Source organism: Peromyscus leucopus, chromosome 5, assembly GCF_004664715.2.
Source record: "Peromyscus leucopus breed LL Stock chromosome 5, UCI_PerLeu_2.1, whole genome shotgun sequence".
Lineage (NCBI taxonomy): Eukaryota > Metazoa > Chordata > Mammalia > Rodentia > Cricetidae > Peromyscus > Peromyscus leucopus.
In genome coordinates this window covers 50265710-50291122 of record NC_051067.1, presented here as the reverse complement: position 1 = coordinate 50291122, position 25413 = coordinate 50265710, and positions in this window count along the sequence as shown.

Genomic DNA, 25413 nt, shown 5'->3' with positions numbered 1-25413 from the left:
TAAGAAACAATTATCCTACTGTGTTACACTAAGGTGAAGCAATGGGCACCTTGCCAATGTAGATTTCGATCGCCACTTAAATTATTCAGGCTGTTATTGACCAGAGATTGCTATGAGAAAATCAATCAATACGAGGAATTTGTACAAACTCAAAGTTTTGTATTTGGAAGTTCTAGGTTATTTGGAAGTTTTCTGGTTGTCAGTGAGTAAAAATCCTAGCTCACTGTGGACTTTTCTGCCTTTGAATTCAGTCCATCAGTGGTTCACTGCTGCCATAAGTCAAGCCCCATGCCTAGAGCCCTGGCATGCTGAACAAGACTAACTTCTTGGCCTGGAGGAACACATAACCCATTGGCATAGGAAACAAAGGAAGAAACACATGTTCATGCTTGTAACTATATGTTGCTAACAAGAAAATATGTTCCTAGCTTCATCATAAATATTATCTAATGGGAGGAACATTAGGTAGCCAGAGACTGAGAGAGCAAATTGGGTCCCTTAACTTCTAAAATCCAAAGGATGCCAGAAGTGTTTTGTGCCTTACTTGTTGTGTCTTGAGTATTGCATCATCACAACAGAGTATTAGATGGTTAATCATTGTTCCTATGACTGTTTTCCTCTGCCTCCATAGCTTTGTGATTCTCTATTAAGAGTCTTAATTAGAGGAAAGGTACAGATTTACTGATGTGGAATGATACATCCTATCTACTTGCTCCATGTACTGTAATGGGATCTGGGGACAAGTTTCCCATTCCAGGAAGTGCAGAGGAGACATTCTCTGCAGAAGTAGCATCCACAGGAAGCTGTCAAGTCCTGAGTGCTTTAAGCTAGACTGAAGTAACCTCATTCCCCATTGAGAAAATTACACACCAAGAGAAGCCGAAGCCAGCTTTCTAGTAACTACTTTAACTTTATTGCCACCTGTTAATCATCTACATTTAACCTTATACCTGCTATTTTTTATTTCCCCCTACAACTAGATTGTTATTTTTGTTGTTATTGTTTAGGAAAACAAATATAGACATAATTTCTTTTGTCTATACACAAGAAAATAATCACTGTTCAAAGGCCTTTTTATATAGGTTACATCTTGAAATGCTCCCCTGGTGTATGTGTATAATCCAGTATGTCAATATTGAATGAACATAATTCTTTAACTTAAATCCATATCATTTAAATTATAATGCTGCTTTATTCATAAACTGATACTATAATTGCATAGTTTAAGTTACAGTATGAACCACAATTTGAATAAATGTAATTTGAATTACACTAATGTTTTTATAATTCATGAAATCATAGTAAAATTTTATCATTTTAATTGTAACAATTTAAAGTAATTTAATCTTTAATTTTTTAAAAATATGCTTATTTATAAGTAAAAAGAAGAAAGAAACTGGTAAGGAATGAGTCTAAAAGTATATATTATATTCATGTATGAAGTTACCAAAGGATAAATATATATATATATATATATATATATATGTGTGTGTGTGTGTGTATACATACATATATATAATAATTGGTGCCTTATTATTATATTTTTAAGTTTTCTCTCAGCATTTTGCTATTACAATTTTTTTCAATAAATGTGCAAAGAACTTATGCAAATACATATATACCTTCCAGGAAAATCCCCATATGCATAATTTTCAATCAATATATATCAATGTTACTTTAGAAAACATCGATGCTAATTCTCCTATAGGATTGAGTTGTATCCCCACCAGCAGTGTAAAGAGGTGCCTGTTTCTGCACAGCTTCTTAAACTAATGCTGGCCTTGAACTTGGCCCTTATGTCCTTCTGGTGTTGTGCTGACTTTTAAAATCAGTGTTGCCATTTGCTTATTTGGAACTTGGCTTTAAGAGCTCTCCTTTTGCATATTGTTAAGTATCTGTGTGCATGTATTAGTGGCTTACCTGTACATGTGGACTCAGAGAACAATCTCAAATGTCAGTCCTTGTCTTTGCTTTGTTTGCAACAGGATCTTTTGTTTGTGGCTGTGTGTACCAGGTTTGTGGGCTTGCAGTTCTCCAGAGAGTTGCCTTCCTTTATTTCCCATCTTGCCAGAGGAACATGAACATTATCAACACACTCTGGCTTTCCATGGTAACTGGAGAACTGGACTCAAATCTACACGGTTGCAAAACAAGCTCTTTACTCACAGAGCCATCTCCTCAAGCTCTTGGCAGGTTTCTAATAGGGTCAGATGCTCTTCCTTATTGTTTTTGGATTAAAAGTTCTGTTTAGAACAGCTATCCCCACAATGGGACCTCTCACATTGCTATTTCAAGATTTAGTTCTATAATCCACTTGGAAATAATTTGATCAAATTAGGATAAATGTGTCCCACATAGCCTGATTCCATTTTTCCTTGTAGATCATCAATCACTTACTTTATATTTTGCCTCTGGCTTGAGTGCTATTTTTAACCTACACTAAATTCTCACACATCTTTAATTTATTTCTACATTTTAATTACCCTGTATCGTTCTTCTTGTCTATCTTGCTGAAAAGAGGAATTTCTTATCTACTATGTGGACGATTTACTTCTTTAAATACTCAGAAGTTCCTCAGGCAAATTGTTATAGTGGATATCCTTCTCTGAATCAGAAACCAACTGATAATATCAAAGTAGAAAGAGCCTTGGGAGCCAGCCAGCCAGTGGGAGTTTCTTTTTGTCCCAAATCTCTCCCTTGCTAGCCTTTCTGTAATTCTGGAGATCATTACAAAGAAGATCCTGTAGGGTTGCAACATCCACAGCTTCTTTTCGAATGCAAATCTTCAACTGCTTAAAATATTCCTTTAACAAAATAAAATGCAGCAAGAAGTAAATCCTTAGGCACAGCAGTCAAAACCCAGATTGATTACATTAAGTCAGAGGGCCTAGAGGAGCCTGAAGAATGTGTCCTGTTTTCAAAGAGATCATGCCTTTCTGTTCCCTGTGCATTTGTTACCATAAAGCCACAGTAGACTATACCCGTAGTCAGCTGGCCTCAGAGCACTTTCAGGAATTTGGTAGTTCAAAACGTGTTTTGTTTTAAGTGACAAATTTTATTATGCAGCTGAAGGTTGGCATCTATTGTTAGGAGGGAGAAGCCAAGAGTGGTAAAGTGCTGTCCCCCCTTCACATTCTTACTTGCTGCAGAAGCAAACTGAGCACCATTGTAGTAGCCCAAACATGTCATGTAGGGCAATGACCTGGACAGAGCTAGAGAACAGATCTCTGTCAGATCAGATAGCTGGTGGAGACCTCAAGAGTCATGACTGCAATTGTCACAGTGACTTGGGAATGTTTATGAATACATAGTCCACTTGAAGGGAAAAGGAGTCTTGCTACTGACACATCTAAAAAACAAAGACAATGGGCACTGGAAGCAAATCCATGTGTTTAATCTATTATATCCAAACATCTAATCCCTAAAGGAAGATGGGGAGAGATCATTCTTACTTAAAATGTTTTTCTATTTCTCTTTTTTAACCTACTACTAACTGTATTCAACCAGATTTTACTTGATTTACTAATTCTCCTGCCTCCAACTCCCAAGTGAGGGGATGTCCGACATGTCCCACCATACCCAGCTTTGCAGATTTTTTTCTGATTTATAGTTTTTTTAAGATTTATTTTATTTTAAAATATGGGTACATATGTGAGTGTGTTTGTGGAGGTGTGTTCCCAGGAGTCCACATATACTTGGAGGTTAGAAAAGTATGTCTGATCCCCTGTAGCTAGGGTTACAGGTGGTTCTGAGCTGTCTGATATGGATGCTGGAACCCAAAGTTGAGAGCAGTGTTTGCTCTTAACTGCTGAGACATCTCTACGACCATGATGTATGAGTTTTAAGCAATAAAATAATAGTCATATTTTGTTAAAAATTAACTTCATTAATGTGTAATGGTAGTAAGGAGTTTTAGTAAATGCATATCATTGTAAATATGGACTTGTCACTTGAAAGAATTCAATATATTAGCCATCAAATCAGCTATCAAAGAGATAGCAGGCAGATAAAATTACAGTCTGTCTCCATTGATAGTGCAGATATTTGTAGAAGAAAGATCAAAAATCTACTTATTGATGACCAGAAGTGGACTTCTGGCAATCTTTCCACAGACATAGAAGGTCAAGGTGTATTTTTGTGGGTCTTTGTAGCTAGAGTTTTCCTGCCTTGCCCACAGTCAGGACAAATCTTTGTCACCTGCCAGTCCCACAGCCACTCAGACCCAAACAAGTAAACACAGAGACTTATATTGCATACAAACTGTATGGCCGTGGCAGGCTTCTTGCTAACTGTTCTTATAGCTTAAATTAGTCCATTTCCATAAATCTATACCTTGCCACGTGGCTGGTGGCTTACCAGCGTCTTCACATGCTGCTGGTCATGGCGGCGGCTGCAGTGTCTCCACCCTCAGCCTTCCGCTTCCCAGAATTCTCCTCTCTCCTTGTCCCACCTACTTCCTGCCTGGCCACTGGCCAATCAGTGTTTTATTTATTGACCAATCAGAGCAATTTGATATACAGACCGTCCCACAGCAGGTCTTGGGTCACTTTGTGGGAGGGGGGTAGTTACCTTGCTCTGCCTGGGGGTCTAGTGGTGTCCAAAGTCTATTATTTGATGTTTAGACATCTTTCTTTCCTGTTCATTCCTGAAATCCTAGTTGCACGCTAATCTCAAATGGATTCTAAAGGCTTTTCTTGAAAAGAAAGAAAGAAAGAATTTCAGCTCCTTCTCCCTTGAGGAATGTATGTCCATGCATGTGCAGGCTCTGCAGTTTCATCAGCACTATGTCATGAGTCCTAAGCTCTATCAGGAGACAGAGGGGGATATTTCTACCATTCCCTCCAGTCCCTTCATGTTCCTTTCTGTGTTTTGGACTTAATGACACACGCCTACACTTTCCTGAAACAGGCAGCACATAGCTGCTTTCTGCCTTTTGCTTAGTTCTATGTGTTTAGGACTGTACTTATGGAACCATGGGATAGCCATATACACTTTTGTGTCTTGCTCCCTTCAGTAATATTTTCCTGAGAGTTGTGAATCCACAAATCTTTGTATGGCATGCTCTGTCCCAGCTCTTCATGGTGCAATTGAACTTCTGTCTTCCTAGGCCACAGACATTACATGTGTTGGGTTCCAGCCCTTGTCAGATTGAGATATGTCCTCTTCTCCCTTGTGTCTTATCACTTTTTTTCCTATTGAGAACCAATTTTTGTTTCAATGAAGTTCAACTTACCAGTTTATTTTTATGCCCAAACTAAGAAACTTTTGCCAAGTCAAATAACAAACAAGCAAACAAAAATCCTGCCCTTCTAACATTTTATAAGCATGGTTTCTGATTTGCTGGTTTGATGCATTTACTGGTTTGATGCATTTGAAGTCATTTCTTTCCTGTCTGAGCAGAAGCAGCGATGGCAACGCTTCCCTCTCACAACTGACAGCTGATGGCCAATCATCCTGAACCATTGGTTGAAAGGTTCTCCTTTTCCCATTGAATTTTGATACCCTTTCATACCCTTGTTTAAGAAAAAATCAATTGTCCAGATGAGTAGGGTTTGTTTCCTGTGTCTGTTCTGTTCTGTTTGTCTATAGGATCAGCTTTGTTCATTGCTATTGGCTGTTGCATACTCTAAGGTATGATATGTTCAATTCCTCAATATGTTCTACATGGAAAAATTGTTTGGGCTCTTTTAGTTCCTCTATGACCTTGTTTCCTTACATGATCTTTTATTTTATTTTATTGTGTGTTTGTGATTGTGTGTGTGTGTACATACACTTGCATTTGTGCAGTGAGAGTGAGATACCTGTGCAAGCTTATATGGATGCTAGAGACAGAAACTGCCTTCTTCTATCACTCTCCATCTCAATTTTGGACACAGAGTCTCTTTCTGGTCTCCCACCTCTTGCCTAGACTGACTGTCCAGCAAAGTCCCAGTCCTCTCATGTCCACACCCTTAGCTCTGAGGTTACAGACACATGCCCTAGCACACAACTCTCACATATATGCTGAGGATCAAATTCAGGTTCTTGTGCTTGTGCAGCTAGAGCTTTGCCCACTGAGTCATCTCCCCAACCCTCCTCACATCTGAAAAATATCAGTGTGTCAGTTTCTATTTTTACACAAAGCAAATAAACACAAAACCCTGCAAGCATCCTGACTGGGATTGTCATGAATCTATAGACAAATGAATGGACCATTGATAGTTTAGTGTTTCCAATTCTGGGGCTAGTCTGCTGCTCCATGTATTTAGATCTTAGTTGTCATTCAATTTCCCTTAGCCAAGTTTTGTGCTTTTTATTATATATAGAATTTATACTAATTTTGTTAAATGTAACCTCACTATTTCATGTTCTTGGTGACCCTACACATTGTTTTTTTTTTTTTTTTTTTATTATGACTGACCAGTTTGAGATATTTACACTTAATGATTGTTAACTAGCTTCATGCCCTGTTAGGTTACGAAGTGATTACATGGCTTTAGATACATAGGATGGTCTACATTCATAGTTACATGCTCTACAGACAAAGATAGCTCTGCTTTACCTTTTCTGATCTCTATGCTAATTTAACTTTCTTGCTTTACCATCCTGGCCAGACCTTACTTTTTTTTTTTTTTTTTTTTGGTTTTTCAAGACAGGGTTTCTCTGTGTAGCTTTGCGCCTTTTCCTGGAACTCACTTGGTAGCCCAGGCTGGCCTTGAACTCACAGAGATCCGCCTGGCTCTGCCTCCCAAGTGCTGGGATTAAAGGCGTGCGCCACCACCGCCCGGCTTAGACCTTACTTTTTATGCTAAGCAACAATGAGGTAAAGAAGCATCCTTGTGACACATGCTCAACTATGTTCATAGCAGCACTTTTTGTAATAGCCAGAAGCTGGAAACAACCCAGATGCCCCTCAACTGAAGAATGGATAAGGAAAATGTGGTACATATACACAATGGAGTACTACTCAGCAGAGAAAAACAATGACAGCATGAGGTTTGCAGGCAAATGGAGGAAATGAGAAAATATTCTCCTGAGTGAGATTACCCAGACTCAGAAAGATAAACATGATATGTACTCACTCATAGGAGGATACTATATGTAAAGCAAAGGATAACCCGATGCAACCCACAACTACAGGGAGACTAGCTTGTAAGTAGGACCCTAGGATAGACACTGGGATTGCCCAGCGATGGAGAATGGATGAGATCTACATGAGCAAACTGGAGGTGTGGGGGGTTAACAGAGGGCAAGGGACAGGTGAATGAGAACTTAGGGGAGCAGGATGTCTGAGCTAGATCAGGAACAGAGTGGGAGAATAAGCAAAGAGATATCATGATAAATGATGATGCCATGGGACTAAGGAGAAACAGAGTGCTAGGGAGGTCCCCTGGAATCCACAAAGATGACTCCATCATAGACTACTGGCAATGGTCGAGAGGGTGCCTGAGGTCCCAGGAGGAGCTCCAGGAGTCCAATCAACAAGAGAGAGGAGGGATGCTATGAGCAAGAGATATCGAGACCATGATTGGAAAAAGTACAGAGACAACTAGCCAAACTGGTGGAAATACATGAACTATGGACCAATAGCTGAGGCTACCCATGGCACTGGACCAGGCTCACTGGAAAAGTAAGACAGTTGTTTAGCTTGAACTCTTTAGAGTGCCACCAGGCATTAGGACTGAGACCTGTTCCTAGTGCATGAGCCCTCTTTTTGGAACCTAGTGCCTATGGTAAGACACTTTGCACAGCCTTGGTGCAGGGAGGAGGGCTTGGACCTGCCTCAAATGAATGTACCAAGCCCTGCTGACTCCCATGGGAGACTTTGCCTTGGAGGAGGTGGGAATGGGGGCGAGTTGGGGCAAAGGCTGGGAGGTGGGAGGAGGAAGGACAGGGGAATCTGTGGTTGATAGGTAAAGTGAATAGAAAATCTCTTAATAAAAAAGAAAGAGGCCGGGCGGTGGTGGCGCATGCCTTTAATCCCAGCATTCGGGAGGCAGAGGCAGGCGGATCTCTATGAGTTCAAGGCCAGCCTGGGCTACCAAGTGAGTTCCAGGAAAGCCGCAAAGCTACACAGAGAAACCCTGTCTCAAAAAAAAAAAAAAATTAAAAAGAAAAAAGAAAGAAAGAAAAAAGAAGCATCGTTGCAATCTCCTTCACTTTAGAGGAAAGTTTTAAGTTTAAGTTCTTCATCACCAGGGTGGTGGGAGTTTTCATCCTGGATGGAGAGGGGGTCATGATCATCCTCCTAGAGAATATTAGAACTTAAGATTTGGGGGCAAGGGTGTGATTTTCTTCAGTGGAATAGCCACAGTTAAGTTACCATTGCTCCAATACATTACCTCCCACCAATTCTGTTGGACAAGAAACTGATTAAACTCAGTGGATTACACAGAGAGAATTCATGAAAGTAAGAGAAATTTGCCAGGAAGAGGGATTCTTGCCAAAGAGTGAGAGAGAGGAGAGGACAAAGTAGGCTCATATATTTGCATGTTTTGTTCCAGTTGATGAACTGTTAAGGAAGGAACTGTTAGGAGGCTTGACCTTGTTGGAGGAAGTGTGTCTTTGGGAGTGGGTTTTGTGGTTTCAAAAACCCATGCCAGGTCCTAAGTCCCTCTGCCTGCTGTCTATGGATCAAGATGTAAAGCTCTTGGGTACGGGCCCAGCACCATGCCTGCCTGCTTGAGGGTTGCCACACTCCCTGTCATGATGACAATGGAATAACTCTATAAACTTGAAGCAAGCCCTCAATTAGAGGCTTTCTTTTTTATTGAAATTATTTTTTTCATAAAATATATTCTGATTATGGTTTTCCTTCCCCCCAACTTCCCACACACCCAAATTTACACCCTTTATCTCTCATTAGATTATAAACAGGCATCTAAAAGTAATACTTTTTGTAGCATATTATTTTAAGGTGTGTTACTTTTGTTTATGTTGCATTTGTTTAACTCTGTGAAGCTGTGTTATTGTGCCTGTCTAAAATACCTGATGGTCTGATAAATAAAGAACTTAATGGCTAGTAGGAAGGCAGAAAAAAAGGTGCTGGCAGGCAAAGAGAATATATAGAAGGAGAAATCTGGGAGGAAAGGAGAAGCCAGAGAAGGAGGAGGATTCCAGGGGCCAGCCACCCAGCTACACAGCAAAACACAGAGTAAGAGTAAGATTTACAGATGTAAGAAAAAAAGGAAGGCCCAGAGGCAAAAAGTAGATGGGATAATTTAAGTTAAGGAAAGCTGGAAAGAAACAAGCCAAGCTAATGCTAGGTATTCATAAATAATAATAAGCATTTGTGTGTGATTTATTTGAGAGCTAGATGGGCACACCCCCCCAAAAGCAAAAACAAACAACAACAAATAATTAAATAAAATAATGTAAAATTAAAATGAAAACAAACAAACCAGAACAGGACTAAGTTGGCAAGTTAACAGATGAAAAAGAGCCAAATAATAACCATAAGATCATATATAGACACAGAAACATACACCATGGCACACACAGAAATCTCATGAAAAACACAGTACCAGAAACCATAATGTATATATAAACAACCTGTAAGGAAAAATAAAGCAATGTTCAGACAGAACATTAGGAGACAAGGAACCTCCAAAAATACCATTGACTTTGTGTTGTTCACTTCCTGCTGCTGGGTATCGGGGTCTGTCCGTAAGGGTGGTTTTTATAAGCCTCAGGTTTCAAACAGCCAACTCATGCAATGAGCACAGGACCCGGTCCCACTGCGTAGATGCCTCCCAAACAGATCAAGCCAATCGACTGTCTCACCCATTCAGAGGTCCTGATCCAGTTGGGGGCCCCTCAGCCATTGGTTCATAGTTCATGTGTTTCCATTCCTTTGGCTATTTGTCCCTGTGCTTTATCCAACCTTGGTTTCAACAATTCTCGCTCATATAAACCCTCCTCTTTCTCACTAATTAGACTCCCGGAGCTCTACCCGGGCCCTAGCCATGGATGTCTGCATCCAGATCCCTCAGTCCTTGAATGGGGTTTCTAGGACGAAAATTAGGGTGTTTGGCCATCCCATCACCAGAGTAGGTCAGTTCGGGCTGTCTCTCAACCATTGCCAGCAGTCTATTGTGGGAGTATCTCTGTGGATTTCTGTGGGCCTCTCTAGCACTTTGCTTCTTTCTATTCTCATGTGGTCTTCATTTACCATGGTCTCCTATTCCTTGTTCTCCCTCTCTGTTCTTGTTCCAGCTGGGATCTCCCGCTCCCCCAAGCTCTCTTTCCCTCAACCCTCGCCCTTTATTACCCCCACTCATGTCCAGGCTGTTCATGTAGATCTCATCCATTTCTCCATCATTGGGCAATCCCCGTGTCTTTCTTGGGGACCTGTTTTCCAGGTAGCCTCACTGGTGATGTGAGTAGCAGTCCAGTCATCCTTGTTCCACATCTAGTATCCTCCTATGAGTGAGTACATACCATGTTTATCTTTCTGAGTCTGGGTTACCTCACTGAGGATTATTTTTTTCTAGATCCATCCATTTGCCTGCAAACCTCATGATGTCATTGTTTTTCTCTGCTGAGTAGTATTCCATTGTGTATATATACCACATTTTATTTATCCATTCTTCAGTTGAAGGGCATCTAGGTTGTTTCCAGGTTTTGGCTATTACAAACAATGCTGATGTGAACATAGCTGAGCAAGTGTTCTTGTGGTATGATTAAGCATTCCTTGGGTATATGCCCAAGAGTGTACAAAATGGGAAAAGTTTTCATAATATAGAAAGCTGAAAACCTAAAATATTTAAATAAATAAAAAACCCTAGACATCAAGAAAATAAAGAAACCAATAAAATGGGACAGAGATCTAAACAGAATCTCCAAACAAGAAGCACAAATGGCTGAGAAACATTTAAACTCATGTTCACCATCCCTAGTAATCTGGGAAATGCAAATTAAGATAGAGGAAATTAATATCTCAGTCAAAGAAAATAATAAGTCTAAAAAACCCTAGGTACAAAACATCCAGGAAACCTGGGACAGTATGAAAAGAACAAAATTAAGAAAAATAGTAATAGAGGAAGGAGAAGAAACTCGGGTCAAAGGCACAGAAAAAATTTCAATAAAATTATAGAAAATTTCCCTAACCTAAAGATGTTAATAGACATGCTTTCTAGTTTACAGGGTACTATATAAAGTACTTTGAAAAATGTTGTCACACGGTACTTTGAAAGTGTTCACTCTATTGTGGCCAGGGTTGACAACATTGTCTTGGAAAAAGTACCAGATAAGAGTTTATATTTAGGAAACATGGATTACTAGGAAATGTACTGGCTGTAAAGACTATAGAATAAACCTGATGATTCATGGGGACCCACTCATTTTTGACTTGACACAAAGCTTACACTGTTTGATACTAGCACAGAGAATGTTAAGATGTATCTGTGGAAAACTTGCTTTGGACATGAAAAACTCTTTGGGAATGTCATTGTGTGGACAGAAAATATTTGGTTCTTGAGAATCAAGAACTGGAGTAAGTTCCTTCACAAAACATAGGTGCCATCTGCAAACATTGCTAAAACTTAAAGTACATAAATGGGCAAGTTACAGATGTCTTAGAAAGTGTGGGTGGTGGGCACAATGGAGGTTTTGTGCCATCACTATAAAGTACACTCATTTTTAAAAGGCGGGTGGGTTAAATTGGGTTATGGAGACTAAATAAAAGTCATGAACAAAGAGTAGGGTATCATTGTGAAGTCAAAAAATGAATATTTTGAAGATGGTTCATACAGTTTGAAAAAAGGCCAGTTTCAGTGGAAGGAGGCATGGTAGTTTGCTGAATATGGGTAGGTGAGTATTCCCATTAGCAATGCATAGAAACTAAAACAAGAACACATATCATAATCAATATGTATAATTTATGAAAACCCATGTTGTTCATGGGTTGCTAGGGGCCATGCAGTGAACTTGTAGCCTGTCTTGAGAATAAATTTTATTTCACTAGTGATGTATAACGGTGCTTGTTAGAAATTTCAAGACATAATTGATAGACTAATTGGTTGCATGGTTGTAACCATAGTCCTTGTAATAAAAGAATGATATATAAAATATTTTCAACTAATAAATGGTGGATAGTACCAATTTGATAGCCTTGTTTTAAAAAGGCCCTTTTAGGGGCTTAGGCACTATATTACTTGTCTTGTCTTGCAAAGGCTAAGATCTGAGTTCAGTTGGACATGGCCATGTGAGCTTATTAATTTCAGAGCTGGAAGATGTAAGGGGAAATGTAAGATTGTTGGAAGGTTATGAGCAAACTTGGTATCCTTGGTGAAGTTTCAGGTTAACCAGTGACCAACAAAATGCAGAAAGCATCTGGGGAGTGACATCATAGACCGTCTACTGATCTACATATGTGCTGTGTATACATGTACACATACACAAATGTGCACCCACACACTATCACCACCCCTCACACATACACACAAAGTGCAGAGAAACTAACTGTACCAAAGGCAGTAGCATGTAGTGGTAAAGGCTCTATATAGGCATGAGTTCAACTTCTATATGTTCAGTGAACTGTGTAGGTATTGTCTTGAGCAATGAGAACTTGCTGTCCATTTGTGAAAAACAACCTATAGTTTTGGCAACAGCCTAGATTGTTTGAGAATTCCCATGGAACCTCTTTGGACAACAACTCAATTACTGGAGTTGAAGCTTCCAGGATTAGAAGCTTTGTTTGGTGACAGGAGATGGCCAGTTGGGGCTTTGTCTCCTCCATTATTTGGTGATTTCACTATGATTGTGTACTTATAAGTATATATTTTAGAAAGTTTCCACTGTATTAGGTTTCCATACATACTATCCCTCAAATAGCCCTTAATTTAAGCTGTCATTCATTCCCTGTTATCCCTACTTTGTTCTAGTTTTCCCTCTCTCCAGACTTGATCCTCTTGTTCCAGGCCTCCATCTACCCACAGGTATCTATTCTATTGTACTTTTATTTATTTATTTATTTATTGATTCACTTGTGTGTGTGTGTGTGTGTGTGTGTGTGTGTGTGTGTGTGTGTGTACACGCCCGCGCAAGACAGACAGTACCCATGGAAGCCAGGAGTTAACAGATGTTTGCGAACTACCAAGTGTGGGAGATGGGAACCAAACTCCAGTCCTTTAAAAAGCTGAATACTCTAAGCTAATGTATCATCTCTCCAGCCCCTCAGATGGAGATTAAAGTTTCATTAGTTCCCTTTAAAATATCTCATTCACAGTAATTGTTACTGATATCAATGATCATTTTCTAGTTTTCAGATCTCTGTCATTGCTACCAAAACATTAACACAGCAGAATTTTTACAGCATTCTTCCTTCAAGGGCCCATTGGGTACCCTTGACTTCAGATAATGCTCAGGCCAAGTTGGTACACAGAAAGAGGAGTATGTTTCTATCTACCAAAGACAAATACTACAACAAGCATCACATATCACAATATATATTTAAAATTTTTAAAACACATTTTGTTTATTTTGTGCAGTTGTGTATTTGGCAGGGGGTGAAGTTCATGCCATTGAGCATGTGTGAAAGTCAAAGGACAACTTATGGGAACATTTTCTCCTTTTACCAAGTTAGTCTCAGGTATTGAACTGAGGTCTTCAGGCTTGGTGGCAAGCACCTTTACTTGCTGAGCCATTTTACCAGCCCACAAGTTTTCTTCAGTAGTTTTTAAAAAATGAAGTCTCATTTTCTGTTTGCCTTTTCATTAGAGAAGGACAGTATATTATTTCAATTTCTTTTGACTTTTGACCAATTTAAAATCACCTAAAATCATGCTTAGGAGAATCTTCAAGATCTCTAATATCAAAATGTTTTCTCAATGGCGAATGGGACCCTGAGGTCTAAAGAATTCAAAGATGATTTTCTAAATTAAGATATTGTAGCTGAGCAAGTGCTCTTGTGGTATGATTGAGCATTTTTTGGGTATATGCCCAAGAATGGTATAGCTGGATCTTAGGGGAGATTGATTCCTAATTTTCTAAGAAAGCACCATATTGATTTCCAAAGTGGTTGTACAAGCTTGTATTCCCACCAGCAGTGGAGGAGAGTTCCCCTAGTTCCACATCCTCTCCAGCATAAAGTGTCTTCAGTGTTTTTGATCTTAGTCACTCTGACAGGCATAAGGTGGTATCTCAGAGTTGTTTTGATTTGCATTTCCCTGATGAATAGGGATGTTGAGCAATTCCTTAAATGTCTTTCAGCCATTTGAGTTTCCTCTGTTGAGAATTCTCTGTTTAGTTCTATAGCTCATTTCTTAATTGGACTGTTGGTCGTTTTGATGTCTAATTTCTTGAGTTCCTTATATATTCTGGATATCAGTCCTCTGTCAGATGTGGGGTTTGTGAAGATCTTTTCCCATTCTGTAGGCTGTCGCTTTGCCTTGTTGACTGTATCCTTTGGTCTACAAAAGCTTCTCAGTTTCAAGAGGTCCCATTGATTGATTGTTTCTCTCAGTGTCTGTGCTACTGGTGTTGTATTTAGGAAGTGATCTCCTATGCCAAGTAGTTCAAGACTACTTCCTACTTCTCTTCTAGCAGGTTCAGAGTAGCTGGATTTATGTTGAGGTCCTTGAACCACTTGGACTTAAGTTTTGTGCACGGTGACAGATATGGATCTATTTCAGCCTTCTACACATTGATATCCAGTTAGTTTATATCAGCATTGTTTGTAATAGCCAAAACCTGGAAACAACCTAGATGCCCTTCAACTGAAGAATGGATAAATAAATTGTGGTACATATACACAATGGAATACTACTCAGCAGAGAAAAACAATGACATCATGAGGTTTGCAGGCAAATGGATGGATCTAGAAAAAATCATCCTGAGTGAGGTAACCCAGACTCAGAAAGACAAATATGGTATGTACTCACTCATAGGAGGATACTAGATGTGGAACAAGGATGACTGGACTGCTACTCACATCACCAGTGAGGCTACCTGGAAAACAGGTCCCCAAGAAAGACACGGGGATCACCCAATGACAGAGAAATGGATGGGATCTACATGAACAGCATGGACATGAGTGGGAGCAGTGAACGGCGAGGGTTGAGGGAAAGAGAGCGGGAGATCCCAGCTGGATCAAGAACAGAGAGGGAGAACAAGGAATAGGAGACCATGGTAAATGAAGACCACAAGAGAAAAGGAAGAAACAAAGTGCTAAGGAGGCACACAGAAATCCATAAAGATACCCCCACAAAAAACTGCTGGCAATGGCCGAGAGACAGCCGGGACTGACCTACTCTGGTGATGGGATGGCCAAACACCCTAATAGTTGGGCCAGAAACCCCACCCAAGGACTGAGGAATCTGGATGCAGACATCCATGGCTAGGGCCCGGATAGAGCTCCGGGAGTCTAATTAGCGAGAAAGAGGAGGGTTTATATGAGCGAGAATTGTTGAAACCAAGGTTGGATAAAGCACAGGGACAAATAGCCAAACGAATGGAAACATGAACTATGAACCAATGGCTGAGGGGCCCCCAACTGGATCAGGCCCTCTGAATAGGTGAGACAGTTGATTGGCTTGATCTGTTTGGGAGGCATCTAGACAGTGGTACCAGGTGCTGGGCTCGTTGCATGAGTTAGCTGTTTGAAACCTGGGACTTATGCAGGGACGCTTGGCTCAATCTGGGAGGAGGGGACTGGACCTGCCTGGACTGAGTCTATCAGGTCAATTTCAGTCCTCGGGGGAGACCTTGATCTGGAGGAGGTGGGAATGGGGGTGGGCTGGGGGGAAGGGGAGGGGGGCAGCAAGGGAGAGAACAAGGGAATCTGTGCCTGTTATGTAGAACTGAATAGTATTGTAAAATAAAATAGAAAAAATAAAAATAAAAAAAAAGATCTCTAATATCAAAATGTTTTCTCAATGGCGAATAGGACCCTGAGGTCTAAAGAATTCAAAGATGATTTTCTAAATTAAGATATTGTAGAATAAAGGTTCTGAGTCCACAAACTGAGCATAACCTGCTTAAGACCTGAGAAAAATCTCCCAGTGACTGGACAGTCGTCAACTGAACAATGACAAACTGAGTTTGTCAAATGTGCATAAATGACACCAACAGTACCAGAGGCTGAAGAGTTACCAGAATGCCAAGTTGTTCACTGGTGTCTTATAGAAAAGAGATGTGGATGGATAACAAAGGTTTATATTACTGTCACACTGCTTGGAATGGTGGTGGCAGCCGCTTACATTTTAAATTTTCATAAGAAAATAAAATATCTGTCATGACTGTTCAAGTTAAAAGGGATAGAGAATAAGAGCATAAGTTGACAAACCTTCATAGATCATTGATCACTTGGGAGGTACATCCTTGGTGCTGATGGTGGGGTATTGCTGCAGTCCCAGGGCCACCTTAAACAACCTGTGTTTTATATTTATTTCTTCTGTTTCTTTTATAAAGCTATATTACACTTCTGGAAATTCTTGACTCATGCTCTGGTGTCTTTAATTCCCGGGCCTTTCCAGAGTCTACTTGTTCTACCAATAGCATGCTTATCATTCCCTGACCCTATGCTGACCTCTCCTCTTAATATCTCTTTTCTGTTTCCTTGGTTTTCCTGATTTCTCAATAGAGTACACGCTACCTCTTAATCTTGGTGTTTATATTATATTCACTTTACTTCCCTGATGCCCAAATGGTTGCAAATTATACCAAGAGCATAAAAAGTACTTAGCATGTGGCCTGGAGTGTAATATTGAGATCAGCATTTGCTTATTGAATGACTGTTCAAATTTTTCAAACTTACTTATGAATAGTTACACAATTTTAAATTCTTATTGTGTATCTGCAATCATTTACATTAGATCCTGGATTTCACAGATGATTGACAAAATTTTATTGGTTTTTTCCTCACACACTGAGAAATTATAATTTCTAGCTTTGGATATTAATGTGTATTCTATTTCCTCATGAATTCCTCCTGCTACTTTTACTCCATTCCTAACAGTGCATTACATGAATGAAAATTGCTAGGAAATACATATGTAGGAAAAATTATATAAATTTTAAATTTGTTGCAATGACAAAATTATCCTCGATTCCACCCTAATCCATCTATAATTATCTATTCTATTGTATTTTTATTTTAAATTGTGTGTGCTTGTTTGTGTGTGTGTGTGTGTGTGTGTGTGTGTGTGTGTGTGTGTGTGCATTCATGTGTGGGTTTCAGGCAAGTAGACTGTACCATTTATGTGAAAAAAAATTTTTTTCTGGTTTTACATTTGAATGATCACAAAATGACATAGTTATTCTAATTCCCAGAAGGTACCCCAACAATATTAAATCCCTAGGGCTGAATAAAATATTTAAATAAATTAAAAACTGGCATAAAATGATATTGCATGAAAAAAGAGTAAGGGCCACCTATGAGAGCCATCTCTGTCTATAAATAATGAGTACCATGCTATCTAAACTGTCAAAGAAATATAAGACATTTATAAATATAAAATTGTTTTGTAAGAGCAATGAACCAGCCATTTTGTAGTCCTCCTGAAATTTTTGCCAATGAAAATGAAGATAAAGGAGGTTGAGTCCTCTGCACCAAACCACAAAGCTATGTTCTCAATGGAACAACTGTGAATGGTTGATACTTTCTTAAATTCAGGGTTCTGATTAGTTATTCATTAAGATAAACTTCACTTGCATTCCTATTCTTTCAAATTGAAGTTATGTTGGTGACACAGTCATGCATCTTCCCTTTATAAATACATTTAAATATATTGCACTTATAAGTGAAATAGAATTAAGATAGTCTCATTAGATAGATTCAGATGTAATTAGTGTCTAAGAAGCAAGAAAATTTAATTAGCAAGGAAATCAGCTAGTCTGTCTTTTAATTCCTGGATAATGCATTGACATTGTGCATTGCCCCATTCTCCATTACTCAGCTCATGGGTACACTGTCTAGGAAAGCATACTGATAGGCATTGGCTGCTCAGAGTCCTTTCTACCATATTCCTTTTTATAAAGCAGAAGCCTCAGGACCCTATCTATGCACTTCTAGTATTCATCTTACTTTAAAGCTTTTCTGTTACATCTAATTTAAAGTGTTGTCTGAGTCTATGGCAAAGACAAGTATAATAAATGCTGAGTGATTTTGTTTCTGTGTGATAGGATGGAAAGCTAATTATACTGAGGACTAGTCTGTATATAGATTGTCTTGAATCTCCACATCTGACCAACCCCTCACACTCCATGAAGGATAATCCTTAATGCAAGAGGAAGATGGTCGGAAAAAAAACTCCACCAACTTCAAAATGCTCACAAGGATATCAAATCAGAGAGAAACACACAGCACTGAGTGTCCAGGAAAAAGTGTACTGTGTAGCATAGATTAGAAATCTGGGGAGATATTAGAGACTTCCAAAGCAGGTGTGGTCACACAGAGAGTACCCCATTGATAGTGAGGTATGTTAGTAAGATGGTCACATTCATACTGAAAACTCATTAGAGGCAATCTGGCCAAAAGAAGTGGGCAAGTAGAATTAGTGTAGTATACAACACTGAAAAATGTGTATTTTAAGATTTGAAGGAAGCCACGCGGTGGCGGCACACATCATTTATTCCAGCACTTGGAAGACAGAGGCAGGTGGATATCCGTGAATTCGAGGCCCGCCTGGTCTACAAAGTGAATTCCAGGACAGCCAGGACTGTTACGCAGAGAAACTCTGTTTCAAACCCCCCCGCCCCCCCAAAAAAGAATTAAAGGAATATAGAAATCTGAAATGGAAGAGAAGCATGGAGGAACAAATGACTTTGGTGACCACATGCCTGTATACCAAGCACAATGAGGGTCCACTGAGTTATTTTACCAAATGAAGACGAAAGAATATTGCTGTAACTGTGAAAGGAATTGTACAACTTATAGGAAGCTTCTATACTAGACCACAAAGAAATGATGAGCAATGAGCATCCAGTAACAGAGAGGTATGCAGATTGAGGGTATGTATTGCTTAAAGATAAAAATACACACTTGAAGAAGGATGGAGGTGGGATAATCAATGTCTATCCCTGTACCTTTCATTAGTATTGTAATTTTTCACTTAATGATAGAGGAAAACATGCAAGAATATATTCCATAAAAAGGTTGGGGGGAAGTTGAGGGTTCTTTAAGTATGAGATGGCTCACTTTTCATATCACATGTGATTCTGAATATAAACAAGAATTGAAAAGTGTGGCTGAAAGACACAAATTTGGAGTCAAAACATATGGATGGAATTTAATTATGAGACAAAATTACATGGAGAAAAAAATGTCACAGTTCACTTGGGAATTAATGAAATTTTCTTTAGAATAACCTTATATCAAACTTTAAACATTCTGTGGATGCACTGCTCTTTGAAATTTAGAAAACACACACACACACATATATATATAAATTCAAATGAAAAACAGAAGTGTCAAGAATCACCTTTAGACTTTGGAATCATGGAAAAAATTTGTTAACCTTTCTCAGTCTATACCAGATAAGGGATTAAAAATTAACTGCTGTCTGTTTTGCAGTACTGGGGACTGAACCCATATGCTAGACAAGCACAACCAAGGAGTTAGCCACTTTGCACTTTGAAAAGCAGTTACTAGAAACCAGCAAACTAGAGTTGAGGAGGTGGCTTAGTAGATACAGTGCTTCCTGAGCAGGTATAAGAACCTGAGTTCTGATCCCCAGTGTTCACGTAAAAGCTAGGTTTGTAACACCAGCAACGGAGGGTGGGTCAGAAATAAATGGTCACTGGAGCTCACTGGCTGGCCAGTCTAGCCAATTGCTGAGCTCTGAGATCAGACTAGTCTCAAAAATTAAGATACAGAAGTGATTGAGGAAGACATTTCATTGATCTCCAGCCTCCACATGCATCCATACACACACATGCTTGAGCAGCTGCATAAGCACAAATACATGCACACACATACAAAAAAACTAAAACTAAGTAATAAAAATTTAAAACCCAGAAAACTAAATATTGGTAAGTGATGGAAGCTACAATTTAAATAACTACCATGTAGCAGACCACAAAATTCCTTCCACTGAACCTCAGAAAAACTTACGACTTAATATTCTTGCCAACTTCTCATGATCTCTAGACATAAAGGGGATTTAATTAATAAATAATATTGTATCAAGAGCTGTCCATAAATATTTTCTTTATAATAAATGCATATAGCAATGGGTCCTTTTAACCTGATGGAGTGATATATTCCCATAATCATCATTATTTCTAAACTAATGATAAAACTAGAGTCATTTTAGTCAAAAGTCATAGCTTCCAAAACTGTTTCTTTTATATTATTTGTGAAATTATTTTGATAATCTTTGTACAGGGCCTACAAATAATTAATAAAAATAATATTAATAATTTTGATTATAGACATATAGTATAATTTTAATGTGGGAAAAATATTATTAAATTAGGCAATAATTTCCCTAAACATTGACATAGTAAGTGAACACAATCTTAAAGCAAATTTTGGAAAAATTATATGGTTCACATGCACCACTTGCATATTTTTTATTTTTTTGTGTAGATGTTCAAGTTAACCCAGTGAAGTTGTACATGCCTCAGCTTACATTCAGCTTGTGTCACATCTGTCATGACTTCTCACATCTTCCCTCTCTGAATTAAATGCCAGGCACACTTTTCATTGCAGAATATAAATGATGTCTAGGAATAAAGGAGAAAGGGAGTGTTTGTCTCTTGTTTGCTTTTTCAATTATCTGCTGTTCTCTGTCATACCTCTTGCTAGCCATAACTGCTGGAGCCATCATGGGCTAAGCATTCTAGTTGGAATGCCCTGTGGGAATACATACAGATGACCATCTGAGGTCTACTGAGTACTACTAACTTTTACAGCATAAGCCTGGTTTCTAGTTAATGTCTTTTTACTTGTTCCATTTTGAGCTTCTTTGAAAGAAATAGCATCTACATTCTCTAGGATCCTGCCCGAGATCTCTTGACCTCAGCATCAAGTTCACTTGGAGGAAGCATCGTCAAAATGGTTCAGTGGGCTATTAAGCAAACCATCTATAGCCTAATGGATGCATACATCTCTTTGGAGACACGTACATATACACATAGGGGGATAAAGGGAAAGACAGAGATGAGACAGAGAAACACACACACACACACACACACACACACACACAGAGAGAGAGAGAGAGAGAGAGAGAGAGAGAGAGAGAGAGAGAGAGAGAGAGAGAGAGAGAGAGAGAGAAACATAGAGACAGAGAGAAACCAGTGTGGATGGCTGCATGTACCTATGCACACACATGTGGAAGTCAGACGTCAACACTGGATGTCATCCTCTATCACTTTTCTGTCTTATTGTTGAACAAAATTGGTGAGCTCTGAGCATGGAGCTCACTAATTGTCTAAGCTGGCTGGCTGGCTGGCTGGCTGGCTGGCTTACTGGATGGCAAGCTTCAGTGACCCTCTCTTGTCTATACATACCAGTGCTTGGAACCCAGGTGTATGCCACCATGTCTGGCTTTTTACATAGGTACTGGGGTTCTGAACTCAGGTCCTCATGCTTGCACAGCCAGCACTTTACCTGCTGAGCTATATCCCAGTCCCAGATTCAAATATCTTTGAATGATAGTTGGTAAACATTCATAGTACATATGCTTCTCTCTTCACTCAACTGGCCATAAAGGATGACTCTAGATTTTCTAAAATTTTCATGATTCATAAGGCAGAGAGACACGCACAAGTCTCTGTCCATCTCATATGTGCTCACTCATTCCTAGACTCCAATACATAGAAGACCTTCCTCCAGAGACTTTATATCTGTAACATTATGTAGTATTTATGTCATCCACATTTGTCAACTTCAAAATTAACTTTGCTATTCTTAATAACTTGTTCTTCAATTTAATTCCATGGAAACATCCCACTGTCATAAAACACTTCTGGGATGAATATTTGGATTACATTTAATTAAATGTTATTATGGAGAAAATTATAATATATAGAACCCTTGCACTTATGAGAAAGATTTAATTCCATAATAGTGGTCTCATTTGTTTGTTGGAGTTTATTAGTGTTGCTTGTGAAGACTGCACATCTTATTCTCCAAAATTTTCAGTTACTGTTGCAATAACATATAAATAGTATTTTGTGTTTAAATACACATAACACACAAAATTGACTATCTTACTTCTTTCAAGTAAACATCTTAGTGGCATTTTTATTTGTGGTGTGTGTGTGTGTGTGTGTGTGTGTGTGTGTGTGTGTGTCTGTTTACATGTGTGTGAGGGTGCTTATGGAGAACAGAAGGGGAAGTGGGATCCCTTGGGCATGGAAGTATAGGCATTTGTGAACTGTCAGATGTGGGTTTTTGACAGGGACCAGCCCCAGCAGTTGACAGGTCACAGAGATGAGGTAAGGAGTGAATGAGGGAAGGAGTGAGCCAGGCATGATAGTCAGCAGAATCTTGCAGCCTAAATGACCAGCAGCCAGAGTGTTTCTATATACAGAATTCAGTAAGCAGGGATAAATTCATGTTGTTCTAAAACATAGATCATATCATTTTGGTTTGGGGACATGTGTTTCACTTCTTCTTGCACATCATTTAGCCATCATTGATAAACCATGACAGACTAGAATTATTTTTTACAATAATTTTTCCTCATTTAATCATCATTAATAAACAGTTATCTCTTATAATAATTTTTACTCATTAACCCCATAACCCAATTTTTAAGAACCTAGAGGCATATGACAGCCTGTCTCAGGCTAGTAGCTTTTGTGCCTCCAAGGACACTAGACCAAAACAAAATCTTCAAACCAGCCCAGGTAAATTGCCATGTCCCAAGCAATGTATTATTAACTCTTAATAATCAACATACTCAAGAAAATTTCTTAGGCCAAAGACACTGGGTTATTATTCAAATTCTGGCAAAATACAATGTTTATATTTTATATATTTATAGAATTTATTTATATGTCTAATCCTGGCCTTCTTTTGTTCCTTGGTTATATGACATCACAGTGACTCCACATAAGCTAACTTTTCTAAGAAAGGAAGGTCCTGACAGCTCATTCTTTTATCATGTTTTTAAACCATTCAATGCCCATCAATAAAGTGTCTGTTAGGGCAGAGGTAACTTCAGCTAGTATAACTTTATTGCTGTATATGCCATGTAATTGCCTGAGTGTATAATGAGAAGAGGCTTGTAATCTGATCTGTGGCCAACTCCTCTAGCGCGCCGAATTTTATTGACCTTTTTAAATTTACTTTATTTTGATTATCTTGTTCCTGAGTAAGTACAGGTTCAGATGTTTCAAGAATATCTTGTGTTACAAGCTCCAAGGCGTAAGGAAGCCCTTCAAATAAATAGGGATATCTCCCTAAAAGCAAGAGGGGTAGTATGTTCAAGACTTTCCTGGGGAAGCTTTGAAGCAGTACTCCTGGGAGAAGGCATAAATGTTTCATAAGAAATTTTCCATTAATCAAATATCCCCAAATTGTATAAATATGAAAAGTCCTCCTAGTATGCAACAGGTGGAGATCAAAACCAAAGGTGGCATGGTGGCCATCATGTGACTCAGCTTTGTTGGATCTTTGTCAAACAGCTGTGCTGGCTTTCTGACTTTTGCCATTCCCATCAGATATGGCTGTGCCAGGTTTGGGGACATGAGCTTTGATCCTTTGATAGTGCTCTTAACTGCTGAGCCACCTCTCCAGCCCCTTGGTAGTTAGTATGAAGTGCATTCATATTGTTGGGCATTGATCACCACTTTCCACCCCCATAACTTACTGATAATCTGTAAATATATTCTATGTTGACAGGTGGATTGCCTACTTGGTTTTTGATACTAGAGGGTGTGGCTATTTCATATTGTTACTTTACACTTGGAAAATTGCTGGCAAATTATTATTCATTCTCATGGTTTACTTCTAGTTTCTTCTGAGTTCCCTTCATGGCAATTCATTGCATAAAATGCTATGACATTTTCTAAACATTTTAAACAACATAATCTCAGAATTTAAACTGTTTCTTATTACAGTTTTGATGTATCTATTAAAAGACTCATATATTCAGGGCTTAGTTGAAGATGTAAGCAGCGTTGAGAGGTAGAGTTTGAGGGAGCTGATTGGACCTGAGGGTTCTTAATTCATGAAAGGATTCATGAACTGATGACATTATTGACAAATATGGGAACCTTAGGAAGCAGGGCCTATTTGGGGGAATTGGGTAACTGCAGACATGATTTTTCAAGGTGTACTGTCCCTTGATCCTTAGTTTTGGCCTATTTCTGTGTGTTCTGGTTATCATGAACTACACAGCCTCCTAGCTGTATCTCTGCTATTGAGATAGTTCACGTCAGTTGGAGACCAGAGTAAAGGACCAGCTGGAGAACACAAGAAAAAAAAATCTGCCAATGCCCAATCTGAACAGTGAAGGAAACCTCAGGACTTGTGTGAAATCATTTGAGCATTTGCTACCACAAATTTTAAATTAATTCTCAATGAAAGTTAATGCTATAATTTATGAGATGATTACAGTATAAGGCATATTAGCTAGCATTGCATTCCTAGCACAAAGTAATTCTGAAGTCAGTATTTCTTTCCCCAGTGTCTGGTAAAGTGGCAAAGTCATACTTCGTGATCCTCAATTGTCAGTATTTTTCTGTACTCTCACAATTTTTACTCATTTTCTGTTCACTAGCACTTAATATTAGCTTGATGTTTTAATGTCTAGATTTTAATTTTCTTCCTAATCTACCTACCTATTCTTTTGTTTGTCTGTTTTTTTTTTAACATTATTTCTTTTCTTCATATGTGGTGCCAATAGTCTTAGATACTTTTTACTCACTTTAAAAGTGTTCTTAGTTGCCATATGACAATCTTCTAATATATTGTGCTTATCTCTTTTAATAACATCTTTTAATAAATAACTATATTATTTAATGTTAAAATATTTACTATTGACTTGTTGAAGTCTTTTGTTCTTGGATTGTCTTTAACATCCTGCCCTTATGTTATAGCCTAAATATAAGCATTGTACCCTAAAAGTGCTGATATAGAGGCTTGGTGTCTAGGGTAGAGATATTGGGAAGGGCTAGGTCCCACCTCATGAACTCGTTAGGTCACTGGAGACAAACCCTTCAAGGATATAAAGGGATCTATCCCAGTCTCACTCTCTCTGCCTCTTGGCTCAAGGCATGAACACTTGTATCAGCATGAGCTTCTTCAGCTGCCATCATCCTCCCTCATCTGACTCCATGTGGGCACCATGCCTTTGGACCTAAAACCGTTGAGTCATAGAATCAGTTTCCTTTTTTAGGTAGTTTGTGCTAGGAATGCAATGCTAGCCAATATGCCTTATACTGTAATTATCTCATAAATTATAGCATTAACTTTCATTGAGAATTAATTTTAAATTTGTGGTAGTTAAATGCTCAAATGATTTCACACAAGTCCTGAGG